At 46.1% G+C, this 15,272-nt stretch overlaps 1 protein-coding gene across 3 annotated transcripts in view; it reads left to right on the forward strand.

Moving 5' to 3' along the window:
* Window positions 1-297: 297 nt before the first annotated feature.
* Window positions 298-15,272, forward strand: part of AGPAT3 (1-acylglycerol-3-phosphate O-acyltransferase 3) — an 86,202-nt gene continuing 71,227 nt past the window's right edge. For 2 of the 3 annotated variants that reach the window (XM_039729296.1, XM_039729303.1), the window contains exon 1: window positions 596-828. The gene's annotated coding sequence lies outside the window, so the exon portion shown is untranslated. Of the gene's footprint in view, window positions 320-595; window positions 829-15,272 lie in introns of those variants that run through there. The other variant, XM_039729297.1, reaches the window with a different exon arrangement.

Genomic DNA, 15,272 nt, shown 5'->3' on the forward strand with positions numbered 1-15,272 from the left:
ACCGCTGCGCGCCCGTTCCCTGCCGTACCGAGCCTTTCCCCCGCGGATCCCCCACGGCTCCATCTCCGCCTTTCCCCGAGCGCATCCCCCGCTCCCGGGGGCTTCTCCCACCGCAGCCGGGCACCGCCCGCTCCCTCCCAGCCCCGCGGGGCGGCTGCGGCGGGGCCGGGCCCTCGGGCACCTCCCTCCCTGCCCGCATCCCTCCCTCCCTCCGTGCCCGCATCCCTCCCTCCCTCCGTGCGTGCCGCGGGATGCGCTGCCGGCCGCGCACGGACCGCGCTCCGCGGGGGCAGCGGCGGGAGCCACAGCCATGTCTCCGGTGAGCCCTCCCCGTCCCCAGGGCTGGGTGCTCTCCCCCCGGCCGCCACGGGCACAGCGGATTGCGGGGCGCTGGGCGCGGAGGGGGCGGCTCCGCCGCATCGCGGAGCTCCGGCCGGGCGCTGCGGGGCGGAGCCGCGCCGGGCGGGAGGAGCGGCCGCTGCCGCCCCCGCTATCTGACCCGACCTTCCCCCTCTCCTCCTCCTCCTCCTCCTCCGCCCCCCGGATCTCCTGCCCCCAGCGGCCCGGGAGGAACTGAACCATCGCCGCACAGGAAGTAGCGGCTGCGGGGAGCGGCGGCAGCGACAGCCGGGGCTGCCGCACTCCATGAGCGGCGCTCCCGCAGCCGCCCGCCGCGCTCGCCCCTTCCCCGCCTGCCGAGGGCAGCGGCGCCCAGCCAGCCCGCCGCCGCCGGGGGCTGGAGGCTGAAGCGGGCACAGGCAGCTCCGGCTCTCCCCGAGGAGGAGGAGGAGGCGGAGGAGGAGGAGGAGGCGGCGGCGGGGACTGCAGGTTGGTGCCGCTCCGCCGGCGAGGCGCGGGTACCGGGATGCGGCGGGAGGCGGCCGGGGCAGCATCCCCGCCCGGCGCTGCCGCACGCAGCGGGGCTCGGCCGGGAGCCCCCTGGGAAAGGCCCCGGTGCCCGCCCCCGCTGCGGCGGCTCGGGAGGAGCCGCGGCGGGCCCGGCCCGGCCCGGCTCGGTCCGGCGGGGGCAGCGCTTTGTGCGCCGGCGGGCGGTACCCGGGGCGGGGAAGGGCACAATGGTCCCGGCTGGAACGCGTCCTGCCCGTGCCGGGTGAGATGGATGCCGTCCCGGGAGGCGCAGGCTGGCCGCTCGCTGCCGGGAGCAGGGCGGCTGGGATCCCCGCCGAGTGGGATGGATGGATGGATGGATGGATGGATGGATGGATGGATGGATGGATGGATGGATGGATGGATGGATGGATGGATGGGAGAGATGGGGGAAAAGTGGGGGAGCGGTCTAAAACAGAAAGAAAGAAGGAAAGCCCGTTTCGGAAGAGCCGGGCTGTGCCTGGGTGCACGGCTTGCCAGTGCAAAATGGAGAAGAGCAAACCCTATTGATCTGAGAGAGGCAACCAAATGGGATGCTGTTGTGCCTGGATTCTCTACAGAGGATGCTGATGGATATAATAAGGTGTTAGCCTAACGTGTAGGCATCTAAATAAATAAACACACTGATTGTCCCCTTAGAGCTTTTAATACACTATATTCTGATAGAAATTTTTTGTGTTGAGATGGTTACCTGTTTGGTGCCACACTTGTATGTTCTTCCTCTCCAATATTTTTTCCTCTTTTAGCCTTCATGTTTCCTCATTGATTAGGCAGAGAGCCTGTGTGGTGTGAGAAAGGAAAGTGTCCAAGTTTCCAAGAATCTTGCTGCTCATTCTTCAAAGCAGCATAGTATAATCTCATTATCTGATCATGTTATCTTACTCATTAATTTCAAGGCCAAAATAAACTTCATGGCCTTTCCCCCTCTCCTGCCATGAGGGAAGCAGGCTGGAGTCCAAGATGGCATGTTTGCTGTCAGGGAATTGCTGATGTGCCAAGCGTGTTTGGGAGCAGAGTGGTAAAGCTCTCCTCTTGGCTTGGCACTGTTTCTCTTGTGATGACACTCTTCACTTGAGACTGTGCTTGAACCTCAGGTCACTTAGGTGAAGCTCAACATAATCTCAGATATATGTGTTTTTTTTTTTTCCCAAGTTTGATTCTACAAGCAGTAGAACTTGTGCAGTTTCCATTAATTTTCTGGCAAGACTGCATCTGTGTAGGAGATGATGAGGTTAAGTGGAGTTGTAGTTGAGCTTTGGGCTGTTACAGGACTCCTTGTGCTGCAAACAGTTCTGACCCTTGGGTTTTAAACATAAATATTCTAATATTTCCTTGTAACTTTCACAGGAGCCTTGGCTTTTGGTTCCCTTCTGTGTACTCCAGTCTTCTTTCCCTTTCACATCTATTGTTACTGAGCCTTCATGACTAACATTATGCTCATTACTTTCAGTATGGTTTTCAGCCTTTTCTAAGTGCAGTTTTATGCACTCTTAAGAAAGTCTCATTATCTCTTCCTTGCCTGATTCCCACCTTCACCTCTCCACCCTTATACACACAGTTAATTGGAGAAAGCAGGACAGAGAACAGTTGGTCTCCAAATATAGCTGGAATTCAACAAGCACAGGAAAAACACCTGACCAGATTGTCCCCGCTGAGCATGATAAAAATGGCAGGACCACTTATCAAAACTTTGAGGTGCAGTTTAACAATGCATTGCAGATAGCTCTGCTGAGAGTGCTCAAGTTGTGCCTGACAAGGGCTGAAATCAGAATGGGCTTTAGTTGAGGTAATGTTAGAAAAAAATAATGTTATTTCGTCTTCCCCTTGTGGTTTCTTTTATCTCTGAAGAGGTGCGTTAACAACCCGGACAAAATTCCTCTTACAGGGAACTCTGCTAGCACAAAGTATATGTTCTTTTCCCAGCCAGAGCTGGAGCTTTCTGCTCTGTGTTAATCTTCTTACAATATGAAATTATTGCATAGTCTTGTGCTGGCTTCATTTTTTTCCCTTTCTGCCTCTGTTAGCAGAAAGATGCATTGTTTTCAAATCCTAAATGGTGTTTTGTTTACTTAGAAAACTATTACAGAATAATTGGATTTGAGGCTTACATTTTATGGGGAACCAGTGTGAATAAAGTATTGCTGTTAACTGTAATGAGTTCACCTGTTCTAAATTTATGATAACCATAAATTTTGGGACGCTGCTTCTACACTGCAAATTTAAAAAAAAAAAAAGGGTTGCATTCAGTCTTGCTGCTTTGGCTTATGAGAACATAATTCTTATTAAGAATGGCCAGGGTACTGAAGAAGAAACTTAATTATCATCTGCAGTGGTTAAAAATGTCCTGTTCTTTCTCTGGGTTTTTTAGTGTCCATACTTGGTTAGTGCATGTGTAGCCTGGTTATAATCAATTCCTGAACAGAGACCAGGTGTCTGGGCAATTGGTACCCGAGTGCTGGGAGATAAAGAGCAAAAGAAATGACAAAACCCAAACAGAACCTAGGACTTGATTGTTTCTCTACTACCTTTGGTGCAGGCATCAGTAATAAGTACTTTCCATTCCATGTTAGGGCCAGGGAGCTTTTGCTTGTGGGTAGTTCTTAGCAAGTAATAATTTTTTTTTAAATTTTTTTTTTTTACCAGAACAAAAAGGAAGGGAATAGAGAGATATTTAAAGGCGTTATCCAAATTTCTTCTCTACCCCTGATATTAACCAAGATAAAATAAGAAAAAGGAGCACTAATCCCCAGGCCTGTGCTGCATGCTTGATGAAGATACTCTTAAATGTGTTGCATGAAAATCAGTTTGCCATCTGATGCAGGATCCTGGTAGCATTCCAGGCGTGAGTCAGCACCTAAGTTAGGGACTGATTATCACTAGGACACAGGCACCTGTGGGCAAAATCAAGATATCTAGGAAGTGTTTAATTTGTTGTGTACCAGACTTGGTTTATTAATTGCAGAGGTCCAAATTTCAAATGGTTAAAAAGGAAGTGATCACTTGCTTCTGTATTTTTTTTTTATGCCTCCAAAGTCAGCATATATTTATGATTTTATCTGTAACATTTCCTTGTTACAGATGTGATCTGTCTGTAGCATTTCCTTGTTACAGATGTGATCTATCTGTAACATTTCATTGTTACATTTCCTCTGAGTCTGGAGGTATTTAGGTGTATACAACACATGACAGTGATGAGAAGATGAACACTTGGACGTGTGACACACAAGTCATAGCAAAGATGAAAGAAATATTTGTCTTTTTTGTAAAGACCAATCTACAAGTGCTGCCTTTGGACCCAGTCCTTTGCAGCAGCTCTGCCTGGTGCTGTGCATGTATTTGCAGATGTCTAACCAGCATAACTGTGCTGGGTGGCACATTTGTCTTGGGCAGCAGGAGACGTGGGTTTTGTTCTTGTCCAAATGAGTATTCAGTGTTACAAGAGAAAACTGAGAGCCTATGGGGCTCTTTTCTTGGCAGGTAAACCCAAGTAAAACCCCAAAAGTTTTAGGAGTTCAATGCATTGACTGAGGAATTGCTGCGTGGCAATTATGATGAAGCTTTCCTGGCCTTTTCCCTGGAAGGGATTGAAATAATTCACAGCTCGGGGTGCCTGGGGATACTTTGCACTGGGCTGATGGGCAGAGGAGACAATCAGAGCGACCTTTCTGTTTTGTGAAGGGGTCAGTGTTGTCCTGTACCTTGAACTTTCCAAAGTTGTTGATCTTTATGAGACAAACCTGGGGAAAGCAGGAATTGGTAGTACATCTTCTTGCTGTTGGTAAAACAGCCCCGTTGTTCCTGTTGCTTTTTTGCCTCTTTTTTTTTTTTAATTTTTATTTTTTCCTTTCCCCCCAGCCCTTGTGGCTATTCTGAGGCATGCAGCTTTAGGGAGAGCAAGCATGTAATTTTGTGCTTGTTCCTCCCCTGGGAACTGGGGAACTTGGGACCTGGGCTCTGTGAGGCTTGCTACTGCAGTGCTGCATTTTTTGTGCACCCATAGGTGTCAGTTCCTCTGTAGAGAGCCCGCATGAAATAAAGAGACCAAGCTTTCTGTTCCCTCTTGGATGGGGAATGAAAGCTGGTGTGCTGGCTGGTCTTAATACTGTCATTTATCTTGCAGTATAACGTGGTGTTTACTTTCCAAACAAAAGATGTGGTTTTTGTCCCAAAGAGTTGAAAGATCATTTGAAGCTTGGTGTAGTGGAAATCCGTAGTTTTCTCTGCCAAAATTGGCCCTGGGTTGCAACCTTGTTGCCTAATTGTGTGATAACTGCTGGAGTTTCAGAGTGCTCAGAAAAAAATAAATAAATAAAAGAAAATGCTTATCCTTGAAGTAGATGTTGATTTCCCTGTATTTTATGAGAAAGAAAAGGCGTATAGATTCTTTATACATTTGGACTGAAATGGTAAAAGTTTTCCATACCAATGAGGTGGATCCCAGTGTATTGCAGAACAGTGTGTTTAGAATCCAACAGCTCCTGTGTATTCAGGGGAAAAAAACCAAACCTATTTAAACTGCTACAATGTTTTACATCAATGCTGAGAGCTACTTAATGGTCAGGCGTAAGCAGTGTGACATTGGACTCTGTAGCAGCTCTTCTCCATGCAGGCTTTCTCATTTTCTGTAAATGAAATGAGATTTCAGTGACATTTTTAGTTCCTTTTCTTCTCCTCTTGTTGTCCTTGTGTGTTAGCATTGCTTAGGTAATTATAGTGTGCTTGCTAGAAGCCCTGACAGCCTAAACTGAGTTCTTTGTAGAAAACACGGTGTTTCCCTTAATTAAGAGAGACTAGAAACAGCACCTGAATCTATTAATTAAATAGTCAAAGTTGATCTCTATTTAGGATATATTAACAAGCAAAACAAAATGCATTTCTGACTAAAATGCAGAGTAAATGAGCTACTGTGAGGTGGGGTTTTTTTTGGTGAAGAAAAATAATCTATTGGTGCTGCAACTGTCACACATGCACAGTCATGCAAAATTCATGTGAGATAGTTCCCAAGTCTGTGGCAGTGAGAACAATAGCCACTGTTCCTTCTTCAAAGCTCTTCAGAGATGTTAAATAATCCTTGTGACAACCCTATGAAGTGAGTATTGTAGTAATTTTGTATGGATGGCAAAACAATTAATCGGCATTGTCTCCAGCTGTGCTGAGAAAGTGGAATTTGCAGCGTGCCCGGGGCTTGCCCTGCTGCTGGAACTCCTGCTCGTGGAGCACAGGGTGGGTGAGCCTGTCCTGCTGCCTCCTCTTCTGTCTGTATCTGTGCTGATGGAAACAATCTGCAGGTGCTGTGGTCATCAGCATGAAGGTGGGTAGGTCAGGGTGGTGTGCATGTCCTGATAAAGGATGGGTTTAGCTTGTTCTAAATTATTCTGACCCTGTCACTGGCATCACTTCTTGGAGGAGAGGTGTGTGGAGCTCTTGGCTGTGCTGTGATCTGGAATGTCCACCTGAATGTGAAAGTTCTGATCTGGAGGCAGTCTGAGCAACCCAGGTTCCCTCATTTGTGGGATGAGATTCTGGCCAGACACTTCCCACTGGAGCCTTGCCAGCCTGGGCTTGCTTGGTGTGACTTGAGGGTGGTCTCCTGATTTCCTTTGATCTGAGGAGGGTGCAGATCCCACTGTTCCCTCTGCTGCACGAGCACCAGCTGTATCTGCCAGCTGAAGGAGGTCTGGATAAGCAGGACATCAGCTCTGTTTGGGTCAGAGCAGTGTCACAGCTTTCCTGTGCAGCCTGCCTGTGGCTGCTCAGATGCTTGTGTCTCCTCTTCTCCTCCACCAGCTCTGCCTGCTGCCCCTCCAGGAGTTATAAATGCCACAGCAGATGGCTTGGGGAGGCAGTGTCTGTAATTACTGCTGCAAGATTCCCCGAAGCTTGACTCTGCACAAAGAACGCTTTTTTTCCCCCCTGGAGATTCAAAGTTGTCGGTACTTCAAATGCAGATTTGGTCTTTTCAGGGGAACACGATGGAGGAAATGTGTGATTTATGTGCTGGTTCAAAAGAAGCCTGTCTTTCCTCTTGACATAATTCATATCATGCTTTAGTGTTAGCAGTTTTCAGTCTTCTCTTGCTAGGTCAGCTCTCGTGTTCCTGGTGGTGATAGGGGCTACACTGCTTATGGACCCAAGTTTTGATAACAGCTGACATGATGCTAAATAATACAACCATAATCAGTTTATTTGGTAGGTAGGTAACCTTCCAGCAGGTTTCAGTGTGGATGTTGTTCTCCCATCTGAGGAACGTGCAACTCTGTGTTTGACACATTTTTAGTGTCTAATGCAAGAGCTCCTCTCCCAGCTGTGGTTGATTGACCCAAGGTTATGCTGCACAGTGTCTTCTTTTCTGTGGACTCCTTGCTCCAAACACCTTTCTGAACTCTTGATCTCCTTACCAGTGTGTCTGAGCTCAGTTTTCTCCTCTTGCATCTCCCTGATGCTGACGGCCCTTGGGTTATTAACTATGTAGCTAGCCAGGGTTGAATTATAAGAGGGCTGAAGTGAAAGGGAAAGAAATGTTTTCATTTCCTGAGGTCAGCAAAGAGGCTGTGACCTAAATCAACCCCTGAGCAGTGTTTTTTTTCCTTCTGGTGGTCACAGCAGAGGTGGTGCCTCTGGTTGCTCAGACAGCTTCCTGTGGTTACTCATAGCACAGAGAGTTGGAGCCTCTCTTTTCCTAGGGAGCACAGGACTCTCCTCTCTGAGTTTGGTTTTTGGTTTTTTTTGGATTTTTTTTTTTTTTTTGTTAACTTGCTTTGTTTGTAAAGTACATTTGGCTAAATGTAAAAATAGCAATGGAACTTTGGGCCAGATTGCAGATTTTCGGTGAAATATCATCACTGGGATCATAGGTTTGAGGTGGCTTTTGTGTTTTGAGGTTTTTATCTGGTCTTTTGCTTTCCTGGCCACCCCATGGCAAAGGGAGAGGGCCATGCCTTTTTGCATCTGGGCTCACAACTAACTCTTCTGAAACTTGTAAATGGTTTTCTCATTGAATTTGCCTGTGGTATTGCTCTTACTTGTGGAGAGGACAACAACTTGAAAACAGATCATATTTAGCTAGCAGTGTAGCAAGGATGTTGTTTGTATCATCTTTTAGGAATTGAGATGGCTTAATCTGAAATAGGATGTACTTTGACTAACTCATATTGGGTTTTTTTGTCTCAAGTTGAGTTGTTTCTGTCAGTGGAAGCTGAACTGGCTGGCCTAACACTCCAGCTGCATTTTTTCCCCAGTGTCTTCTGTGTTGGTACAACACCTATTGCTGCCAAACACTGCTGACTCCTTTCAAGCTTTCCTGCCCAAATATTCATTAGAAAGCACTCAGTGAGCCCTCTGCATGGTTTGCAGACTGAGTTTGCAGCCTAACAGCAGTGGTGCCTTGAACTGAGCTTAGAGGGCAGCAGCAGAAGTGCCTTGGCTGCAGATCCCTGGATGTTGGGCAGCAGCAGCAGGGTCACAGTGTGCTTGCCCTGGTCCCCTGCTCTTCCCTGGCCATCAGAGGCTGTCTGGTGCCAGGATGTGTCATGAGGTGGGTGGACCTTGGCTCTGACCTGCTACAGACAGGCTTGTTTGCTGCCTGGGTCCTGCTCAGCCTCCAGAAACGGCATTCAGCTTCACCTTTAAAAATTGGATAAAATGTCATTGCTTCAGCTTGTCTGCTGCAGCTGTAGCTGTGAATTGAGGACCATGACTTATGGTAGAGGTTTTCGGAGCATAGAGTCTCAGAATGAAGACCTGTCCATTAAAAATGTGTGTTTATGGTGTAAGATGTTTACTGCTCTCCTGGGTGCAGCTCTGTCTATACCAAAACTCTCTTGATGGTACCTCTGTTTTTTTTAACTTTGAACCTTTTACCAACAACTTTCCAATGAGGAGAAATTTCATTTTTGTCTGTGTACTGTAGGTTTTTTCTGGTGTATTCCAGTGCACTGCTGGAGTGGTGTGTTGGCTTTTCAGAGGCAATATCATGCTGGAGAGCAAGAGCTGACCCAAGTGGTGGTGGTGAGTCCAGGGGCACTCACAACATCACCTCAGTTACACTTCACAGTAAAAACCAGGTAGACACTGTTGATCTTTGAAAAAATAGGACTGCTGTATGCAACCCACTATGAGCCTTACTTCATTCAGGTAATGAACATTTACCTTTGTCTACAGCAAAAGCAAGTGGTATAATCCTTTCTTACCTTTGTTTTGTCTTGCACTGTTTGTATTTCATAATTTTTTTTAAAGTCCTGAACTTTAAACATTTTCTATTTCTGCAGTGATCTCAGTGTTTGTTGGTAGATCTGGTCTGGAGGTTGAACCTTTGCTTTTCCTTCAAGGCACTGAAGGGTGCAAAGGCTGTACTTTACATCCATCTACACTCTTCCAATTCTGCACCTGTCCTGATGGCTCCCAAAGGAAGCTATAAACTGCTGTGAGGGGTTATCTGTGGGTAACTTGGCTTGCTGGGCCTGAGAGAGGAGGAGGATGTGGTTTTCTACCAGGGAAGCCAGCAGATGTGGTTTTCTGCCAGGGAAGCTTTACTGCACTTGGCATTGCATATGAAACTAGCACGGGTTGCTCTTCACACCATTGCTGCTGTGAAGGAAGGCACATCCTTTGAGAACATGATTGGGTTGATAATGGCAATGAAAACTTCTTTCTCAGTGAAAGAACATCCAAAATAATGTGGTTTCACATCGGTTTAACAGGCATTTCCTCTGTTGATTTATTTTAATAAAATCTTGCCTAGATGGCTTTTTTAATTGAATGTTTAAGCAAGCTGAAAGCAGGCATTTTACTGTCTCTCTTTAATTTGTGCTGATACATGGTTTAGCATAATTATTTTTTAATGCCCTTTTTAAAAGTGTAGTGCCCTCATCCTCCTGACCCTCTTCATTCAAGGAGTGGATTTAATTTGGAGAGAAATGTCTGTTGTATCACTGCCCTGTGGCAGGGAGGTATGTGGGAGGGGTGGGCTTGGTTAAAAAAAAAAATTGCTGGCTTTTAAAGCGATGGGTTCAGGCCAAAAAGCATTAAGAATGGCTGAGGCATGCTGTGGTGTTTGTAAGCTGCCTTTCTGAACCTCATGAATTTAGTTCTAAATGTGAACCTTGCAGCATTGCACAGATGCCTTGGTTTTACTGGGTGACCTAAAATAACCAACTTTGTTTTTCTCCTTTCTCCCCTACCCTCCCCATTCCTCTCACAGGCCTGTCCTTTCTTGTTGGCCAGCATTAATTCTCCTGGATCCCTAAAGAGGAAACAGAGCCATGTTCCTTCCTCTCTTTTGAGGTTTCTGCCTGATCCAGTGTGTGGAATGGTGGAGTTCTCATGGGTAGGAGGATTTTGTCACTGAGCAGATAAAACTGGCTCCCTCCTGATTAATTTGCTCCTTGCTCTTCCCCAGTGCAGCAGGAATACTAACACTGGAATAAAAAGGTTGGCACCATCATTCATAGTGGCATTGCCATTTAGTCTGGAATATAGGAGTCTGCTGGTACTCTCGAACCCTCTCTTTGAATAAAATTAATCACAACAGCCTCAGTTTTTGGTGATACCATTGCATACATTCATTTGTGTCTCTGTATTTACTCTGGAGGCTTTTCTTCAACTCTCTTCATTAACACAGCAAGGTTGGCAAAACGTCTAAAGGGGAAAAAAAGCTGTAGGCTGTCTTGTATTCGTACCAAATATCTGTTTTGATAGTAACCAAAAATGCAGTGCTTCCACTTAGCAGTTTGAAACTTGAATGTGTATCAAGATGCCCAAACAACCCCAGACCCTTCCTTTCTCTGTGACTCCAAAAGAAAAAATGAAAGCACCCCATATGAGGGTGCACAGACACACACACACTTGCAAAATGGTTCTCCTTTGCACGAGCTGGACTGTGGCATGCAGCTGAAGGCACCTTTTCCTGTGGACCAAGTTGTGAGAAAAACTGAGTGGGAAAAAAAATTCAGAGATGTCTAGAAAACATGAATAAAGGGAAGGTTTAAAGTGTCAAGATGGTTATTCGTAGAGAACACCTGAAAGCCTGCTGCAGGAGCAGAAGGAAGTGAACTGTAGAGAGCACAAGTTAGGGATTTAAGATGTAGAATGGAGAGCTGCAAAACTTTGGAAGAAGCTTTCTGTTGCCAAGCAGGAGTTGTAAAATTGATGTTGCCGGAAGGAACTCAAAAAGAAAAGATCTTGGCAGATGCTGGAGAAGAGTTGGGGTTTGGTGTTTGGCAGGTCATTCCAAAGAATGTGAGCTCTGGCCTTCCCTGCTCATCCCTTGTGTTGCTGTGCAAAAAAATAAAAAGCTAGGAGGGGGTGGGGGAAGAAATTAGTAGTCATGATGAAGAGAAGTAAAAGGTGATGGAGCAGCTTTGCTGTCAAAGGTTGGGGACAGCTGGGTTAGGTGACTTATGGAAATCTCCTTTAGCTGCACAGTCTGAAATTTTATATTGGGAGAGACTTGTGTTCCAGCCCTGCTCCACTCCTGGAGCCTCACGTGCTGTGAATTCCAGCACTGACTGTCAGATCAAATGACCCTGGAAGGATACTGGTATTTTTGCTTTGCTGTCAAGTGCTCCTTTCAGATAGGGGCTGCTTGTTACCTTCCTCTCTGAGAACGTGAAGCAATTCACTGGCAATCCGTGTGTGTTCCATGGAGAACCTGGAGCAAAGCTGGCAATCCGTGTGTGTTCCATGGAGAACCTGGAGCAAAGCCTTGAAGGTGGTGACCTTAGAGATCAGCCTCAAAACAGGTGCACCAGAACCACCATGGTGCCTTCAGCTTGCTATTTTTTTCAGCCTTTGGGCTCTCAGTGAGTTTCTGTGGCACAATGAATTCCTGATGGCCAGCCAAAGGAGAGTTGTAACTACCAGGAATGCATGGAGCTCACTAAACAAAAGCTGAAAGGCCGGGTAAGTGCCCACAGAATTTAAATGCAGGTGCTGGTTCTCTCTTCAACACAGTCCTGCTTGCCTTTTTGGTATTGCAGCCACTGCACAAAGCTGGTGGGTGCTGAAGGAGTTTTGCAGAACCATAAGCACTGAATTAAAATCTGAGTCAAGTTCCTGGCTCCCTGCACCTGCGAACGCTTCGCTAGCAAGCAGCTGAGATGAAGTACCAGAAAATTTATGGACTGTGATGGTCTGTCACTCTGTGTGAGCTGAAAAGAAATACCATCCAGCTTCCTAAATTGATTCCTTTGGTGCGTGGTGAGCCTGAAATTATTTGGCAGGACATGTGGTCTCTGTGTGTTGGTAAAACACGGGCGGTCTGGGATGCTCCATGCAAGGAAGTGCAAGTGGAGCATCTTGTTCTTGGAGCTTCTTCCCAGCCATGACCAGCATGTCACCTTGGCAGTGCTGAGCTCTCATCAGCTGTGTATCAATAAAGCATCAAAAATGTGTGTATTTCTAGTGTAAATGAGGCACAGCTTGGCTCCTGAGCACAAGGAGATTCGGTCTTCTGCTGCTGGCTATGGGGCCTACATAGGGCAGGCAGGACTAAGAGAAACTGAACTTCCATTGAATAACTCAGTAGCTCTTGGGGGAATCTGTAATTTGCAGGTTTTCAAAATGCCAGATGCTCTGAGAGGGGCACCCTGCTGTGTTCCTGCCTTAATTAACAACATTGAGATGGGGTTCTGTCCACTGGAAGCATTTTGGATGTTATTGAGAGGTAAATGGACCCTCCACCTTGGAAGACTCTGTTTTGCAGATAATGTAGTGTTTGGAGTTCACAAACCTGGTGGAATTACATGTATGAGAGAGGGTGTGAGCAGCAGAAAGCCAGTTACCTGCACTCCACAGTACATATTTGCTGTGGATAGCCAGTGAGTCCTCATTAGCTGTGTGCTTCTAAACCTGCAAATAGTTGTTACACAAATTAAAATCCCCACTACACCGATACAGGTCCTCTCTGCAGGGGTGTCTGGCTGACAGCAGTGGTGCTTAACAAGTTCCAGCAGCATCAAGAAAATACAACCTGATTACAAACTTTTTTTTTTTTCCCTGCACTGAGCTTTTTTGCTTGGAATTTTAACTTGTATGTCTTCTAGAGAGGGGTGGATCTTCTCAGACAGGTGAAATTGTGCATCTCCAACTTATCTTGGTATAATTTTCTCTTGTTCACATCCTACTCCTTCTCTTCCTTGTTTCATCCCACCTATTGTGGGTTTTGTCAGGGCCCTTTTTTAGGCATTTAGAATCAGTTGCCAGATCACAGTAACAAGCAGGTAAGTTTAATGCTGCACAGCATGACAGATGCAGCAATTGTACTGGCAACACTTCATCTTCGTGGGCTTCCTTTTTATGCTTCCAGTATACTCAGATCAGGTTTTCTTCAGGTTTCTTTCCTGTTCATGCACCCCTGACCATTTTTTGGCACAAGTTGTGTGTGGGGGAAAGATAAGGAGCATGAAGGGGGTGAAAATGGCCTTTATTTCTGTTTTTTCTTGGATTTAACATTCATGTTGCCCTGGGGTGAGGGCTGCTGTTCTCTGCCAAGTTCATCTGTAGGCAGCCTGAATGTAGCAGGTCCACTTTTGGGCAGCCACTGCTGTTTTTTCAGCTGTGAACTAAGCCAGCAGGTCTAGGGATGGTCTGGCTTGGAGGAGAGGAATGTGCCAGGGAGATGCTGTGGGGCCTGTGCAGCATCTTCTGTTCAACCTGTTGCTTTCTGGGACTGCTGTTGCCTGTCTTATTCTGAATTCCTGTGGCACATCTCTGCCGGCCTTGCTTTCTTGGGATCTGTCGCATCCTGAATGTGTTGTTTGTCAAATTCTTTATTTTCTCCACTAGGAACTCATGAAGTTGTTTCTGCTGCTTCTTCCCCCCGTGTCCCACCAGGGCTTGGTGCTGCTTTGTCAGAGGCCAAGAGGCTCAGCCTGCTCCATGGAGGGCTCCTACAGCCATTTAAGAGCTCCTGCCCATTTTTTAAGATCCATTATCTCTTCCTTTTTTTGGGAGTCCTAGTTTTCTGCCTCGGGTCTGGACGCAGTCCTAATTTATGTGGAAATCCTATCTTGAAACTTGTTCAGTTGTTAACTTATCACAGACAGCTTTGCAGTTCTTGTGATGGAAGTGAGAGTTTCTGCATGTGGAAGGGGCTGTGCTAACCACTAAAGATTTTGGTTATGTTGGCCAGTTCTCGACTGCTGCTTTTTTAGTTCTTTAATGAGAGGTTATTTTGGGAGGAGGAATTTAATCGGGTCAAAAATCAAATTTCAGTCAGGGCTGATTCTTTTTGTATGGGCATAGTGTTTTGGTTGCTGGGCATTGCTCACAACAGAAGTCAGAAGAAATTGGAGTGTTCAAACTAATTTTTACGTGGTCCTTCCCATTGGCAGTGATTTGCTTTCCTGACAAGGTTTCATTTCAGACTTTGGAACATTAATTTCTGTTTTGTATTAAATGTACTTTTGACTAAGACAAATGTGTTGGGGAAAGTTATGAAGCCCAAAGGGGAACAAAACCATTTCCTCCTGGCATAGTGTTTTTCTGTAGATCAGAAATGGACATATTTTGTTTTGACCTGTTTCATTGCTAACATATGCTTGAGATTAAAGTTCTTGCCACTGAGCAGAGTAAACTTATAAAGCATTCAAGTAAATTAAGGCAGAGTATTTGGAGTCTACAAGATGTCAGCTTTGTTCACCATATCATGGTGGTTTCCATTAGCAATCATTGTGGCCTTGGAGAGCAGGATGGCTCTGTGAGGTTAGAAAACACTTTCCAAAAGCATGAAGTGTGCATATCAGGTAGTTAATATCTATAATGTCTGATATTTAAAATCTGGAGGGGATTTGAGTTCATAATGTATGCTTGTTCATATTGGAGCTTGATTGATTTTCTTTTTTTTGAAGAGAGAGAAACTGCCGTGATCTCTCTCAAAGTAATAGAGGGACATAGTGTTATAAATCCCTTGATGTGTTGTGAAAGCCTAGACCTTTCCTGTTGTTGCCTTCTATTTTCCTCCTGTGCATCTCAGGTTTTTATTATGTGCTCCTTCTCTTGTGCTCACTATTCTCAGAAGTTTATTCAGACAGACTGATACCAGGCAAAATATAAAAAATATTCACACTGAGACAGCAACTTTTTTCCTGCACACTGAAATCATGTGCCCATCCACCAAATGAACTGTCTGGAAGGCAACAGGATGGAGGGACCAGGCTGGTTTAAACTGTTATCTCTGCTTTAATTAAATGTTGTAGAGACTTGTGGCACAGCTTGTCTGGCTGAGCATCTCCCTTTAGGTAGTTTGTGGTATTTCTCCTGGCCTGGAGCCACCACTCTCAAAGGGCACTGGTTTCCCAATGGTCCAGTGTGGCATCTGCCAGTCCTGTGTGGATGTTGTGGATGTGTGTTGGAAACATCTAAAAACGTCTCTTGGTGCTATGTTT

This window comes from Passer montanus, unplaced genomic scaffold (genome assembly GCF_014805655.1).
Source record: "Passer montanus isolate IOZ18808 unplaced genomic scaffold, ASM1480565v1 scaffold69, whole genome shotgun sequence".
NCBI classification, from domain to species: Eukaryota; Metazoa; Chordata; class Aves; order Passeriformes; family Passeridae; genus Passer; species Passer montanus.